Raw genomic sequence first — 5,000 nt, 5'->3', positions numbered from 1 at the left:
CTGTACACCTGCGGTGTTATTCCAATAGGCTTCTCTGATCACTGTGCTATTTTCGGAGTCAGAAAACTCCACAACATCTAGCGCCCTCTGCCTAAAATTATTCAGAGCAGAAATTATAAAAATTATGATCCTGCATTCTTTAGCGACGATTTGAATAAGATCCCATGGGATATTCTCGAAATGGAATCAACGTCAAATGAAGCTTGGATTGTTTTCAAAGATCTTTTTTTGACAGTTGCTGACAAACATGCGCCTGTTGCCACGCGAAGAGTTCGCGGGTTTTCAGTTCCATGGCTAACATCAAGTATAAAAGAATTAATGACAGAAAGGGATTACCATCATAAAAAAGCGATCAAAACAAATCAAGAACTGCACTGGAGCAAATACAAGCGCTTACGAAACACCGTTAGCAAGAAAATGAAGAAAGCAAAATCGGATTATTATTCTTCTCGCTTAACAGAAACCCAAGACCCAAAAACAATGTGGGAAATCCTGAAAGAAATCATGCCAAACAAGAAAAATGCCGGTGTGCCAAAAACTGGCAGTTTGTCTGCATTAAAGTTCAATCACTTCTTCACTTCCATCGCCGGAAAACTGTGTGAACGATTTCAACTAAGCACTTACATAAAGCCACTAACACCAAGAGTATAAATAACAAATTTTCTATGGAAGAAGTGAACGAAATGTTTGTCTGTGATGAACTGAAGAGACTTAAATCAAAGAAAGCCACTGGTCTAGATGGAATGTCTGCAAGACTTTTAAAGGATGCAGCTTCTGTGATAGCCAAACCCATTACTTATATTATTAATCTGACTATTTCAACTGGCGAAATTCCACCTGAACTTAAAGAAGCGAAAGTTACGCCTATATTCAAGAACGGTAAAAGAACCGAAGAAAGTAACTATAGGCCTATATCCGTGTTGCCCCTAGTCTCCAAGGTTATGGAGCGTGCAATCCAAGTACAGCTTGTGAAATTTCTTGAAGCAAACGAAGTTCTGTCAGCGTACCAATCTGGATTCCGAAAAGGACATTCTACCGAAACTGCTGTGACTTATCTCACTGATCAGATCTTGGAACACATGGATAATCAACAAATGACTGGCTCCGTCTTCATTGCCTTAAAGAAGGCTTTCGACCTAGTTGACCATAACTGTTTGTTACAGAAGTTAGAGCACTATGGTGTCAGAGGGAAAAGTCTCACATGGTTCCAGAATTACCTAGGATCTCGTACACAACGAGTACGATTTGGACAGGACTTGTCACCATGCCTCCCCATTGAGTATGGTGTTCCACAGGGATCCCGGCTGGGACCACTACTTTTCGTTATATACATCAATGACTTGCCAAGCTGTCTCAAAAACACGCACATCAGTATGTATGCTGATGATACAGTCATCTATTGCTCGGGTGCAAACCCAAAGGAGATAAAGAAGGCCCTTCAAGAAGACCTAGAGCGGGTTGTAACTTGGATGGAAATAAATCGTCTGATTCTGAACAAAGAGAAAACAAAGGGAATGCTTTTCGGGACGAGACAAAGGCTGGAAGCCGTCGCAAACTTTTACATCACCATAAGTGGTACCAATGTCGAGATGGTCAGTAAATTCACATACTTGGGCGTTACCCTCGATGAGGAACTGAAATGGAAAGTACACGCTGAAGATGTTCACAAGAAAGTATCCAAGTGACTCGGTCTCCTCAGACGAATACGCTCAACTCTCACTTTACAAGCAGCACAAGCGGTATACAAATGCATTATTGAACCAATTTTTAGTTACGCAGACACAGCCTGGGGTGAACTACCCGAGAGCAGCATCACTAGTCTGCAACGATTACAAAATCGAGCCGCGAAAATCGTCACCTGTCAGAAAAGTACAAGGACAGCCCGAAATATTGTAAATTGGCCAGATTTAGAAACACTGCGAAAAATACACAAATGTATTTTAGTATATAAATGTTTACGGAATTTCGTTCCTATATACTTAAAAAACTATTTTAAGGTAAACAATGATGTACACAATTACAACACTAGGCAGAGGAGAAATATTCACCCAAATAAAACAAATCTTGTTCTTGGGGGGCGAACTTTTAAAAATTCAGGACGTTTAGCTTTTAACTCACTGCCAAGCAGAATCAAAGAGGCAAGTTCTCTAGCAATTTTTAAACGCCTTCTGAAAGGACATTTTATCTGATTTTTTTTTTGTTTGTTTGTTTTTCTTTTCTTCCCTTTTGTAAATTTTAGCAAATTTTACCTAACCTTGTAATCTTATTGTAAATGTGCATATGTAAGTTTTTATTGAACCCAGGGCCCCTAAGGATACCAGCCTTGCAGCTGACTGGGCTACCCTGGTAAAATAAAGTTGTCTTGTCTTGTCTTGTCTTGTCTATGGCATTTGGCAAGCCTGATAAATAACCTAAGAACAATGTCAGGACTAAGAATAATTATATCTAAGTTTCAATAGCAAACAAAAGCAACTACACAACTAAGCTGAACACAATTAAGCCTTGGTTGAATACCTAGAAACACAACCAAATGGTTTTGAGCAGAAGGTACAACAGGTGTTGCCCATGAAAAAGCTAAAGTTTGTACTGAAACCTGAGCAACCCGTTTGTGCTCATATAGGTAGGTGTTACACACGGGCTAGTCAAACTGTATCCATATCCCAGATGTCATGGTTAAGAATATCTGTGAAGTCCTCCCTAAATTCTTCGTAGTTAGCATATGTCGAAGGGATCTCAAGAAGTGATCCACATGTATGGGCAATAGGTCACAAAGCTAAACCCTCACACTTAATGAACCGTCACCGGCAGGAGTTGTCTATCCAGACAACTGGTAAGTCAAATCTTGGGTTTTATTATATTTTATTGTTATTTCTATGTTGTTTTCGGGTAGTCCGTAGGGGTAGTCTGTAGACCATTCCATAAGGCAGTTTATGGACCCGGTCTGTAGGGGTTCCTTGGACCGGGGGTCAGTGTTTTCGAGTTACCCTCTGTGATTATGGAAGATCTTTAAGACTCCAATAGCTCGTCTTATAATATTATAAGGTACAGATGAGCTTGCGCTACTAAGTTTGAAAATCACTGCCAGACTTTTGGAAGTATTAGTATAATCTTATTTGTGACAAATGTAGACTATTAAATTATTAATCAAGGTTAAATACTGATATATTCCACCGCCTGTGAAACCATGTCATTTGTTCTAAAGTCGTTTATAAATTTGTAAATATATCTCCGTTTTTAATGTCCTCATTACTTAAAAATACTATCATTTTGCTTTTGGTTCTCTGCACTTTGATGTACATGTGCATGTAACCTCTTCCACTATACTTGGTTTCTGGTTCCCAGGATTTGCTTTTTTTATACTGTACATGCAAGTACTTTTCTCATATGGCCTTCCTCCAGGAAAAACTAGGCACACTAGTACTTATAGTTTAATTTTGCATGTGTCCATTGGTCTCTTGTTAGATTATTTAGCATCCTGGATCAAAACAGTATACTACTGTTATGTCACACAGTATGCCATATGTGTTGAATAACATTTAGGATACATGGAAAGTAATCTCTTGTCCTTGGCCTCCAGGAGCTGTTTTTTACTTGTTGGATGAAGTGAAAGGAACACTGAATGTTTGATGTTTCTTCAAATGGCCCACTTGGTATTCCCATAATCTACCAGCAAGCAGTTGTAAACACGTGAATGCCAGACATCTGTGAATGGCTTGTCAACATACTTGCAGCCTTACATGTATACCCACATCAACTTAAAGCACCGGGGTCTATTGCTTCATAAATAAAATCGTTTGAGATATAGTGACAAAAACGAAAATACATTGTACGTATTGTGCTCTTTCTACGCGGCGATGCAAAAGTTTGATGTGATAATTATCGCTGACTGGATCTTATCTTTCGTATCTCTATTGAACCCAATCACAATCTTCTCCCATCAGTTCCTTGTGGGGCATAATGAAAGTTCCCTTTGTCTTATTTAATTTACATAATCTATCAGCAAGCACTTGTAAACATGCAAATGCCAGATATCTGTGAATGGCTTGTCAACTCGCTTGCAGTGTAACATTTAAGTACATCAGCTTAAGGCACTGGGGCAATCATTTTGTCAACATTCGGACTGAAGTATTGCTTCATAAATAAGATCATTTGAGATTGAGATATAGTGACAAGAACGAAATATGTATTGCACTGATTCAACACAAAGATGCAAAAATTCGATGAGATAAGCAGATTGAACTTTATCTTCTGTATGAAGACGATGAATAAAAATGGTTCTGTTTTTGATCATTGAACTATCCAATCCAATTTTCGTAATACTTCCTGAAACTGAACAAACCTTCAGTTCCTTTCAACTCTAGTGGGGAGGGGATGAAAGTTGAAGCAATGAGTACTGGCAAGTTTCTTGTGGGGGTGGTAGGAGAGGCTAACCACTATTATTTCCCTCTTATTCCACTGAACATTGCAGTCTCTCATGGTGCAATCAAGTTAAGGTACAATATAACAAGACTCATTTTATTTGAAGCACGCTGTTTTGAAAAACCTCTCTGAGCAGAGCAGAGAACCAACAAACTCGACCCACATATGACGCTGAGTGTAATATAAGGACATATAGTTAGCCCATTTTCTATTTTATTATTGTTTATTATTATTATTATTATGACAGTTTGAAACTTTTGAATGTCAATACCTTAAAGCTACCTGGGGCGTTAATCGTAACCCAGGAGCTCCTTAAAAACACCATGTTCAAGTCCTATTTACAAATATCTTTCTAAAAGTATTATCCACTTAAATCTATTAAACTAAGTGAAAATATAAAATAAGTGATTGCTAAAATTAAAAAAAAAATATATATATATATATATATATATATATATATATATATATATATATATAATAAAAAAAAAATAATAATAATACATTTTTTTTTTTACAATAATATCCTTTGCTGAAATGAAATTCGTGTTATATTGCTCGTAAAGTTTATGTGATTACTTTAA

General features: G+C 37.5%; 1 protein-coding gene across 2 annotated transcripts in view; it reads left to right on the top strand.

The window, feature by feature from the left end:
• The window catches only part of LOC138003628 (endoribonuclease LACTB2-like), a 98,744-nt gene that overhangs the window by 44,434 nt on the left and 49,310 nt on the right, over window positions 1-5,000 (top strand). The gene's annotated exons all lie outside the window — the stretch shown is intronic.

This window comes from Montipora foliosa, chromosome 5 (genome assembly GCF_036669935.1).
Source record: "Montipora foliosa isolate CH-2021 chromosome 5, ASM3666993v2, whole genome shotgun sequence".
NCBI lineage: Eukaryota > Metazoa > Cnidaria > Anthozoa > Scleractinia > Acroporidae > Montipora > Montipora foliosa.
Note: the sequence above shows the minus strand (reverse complement) of the source record. Positions and strands in the feature narration are given on the sequence as shown.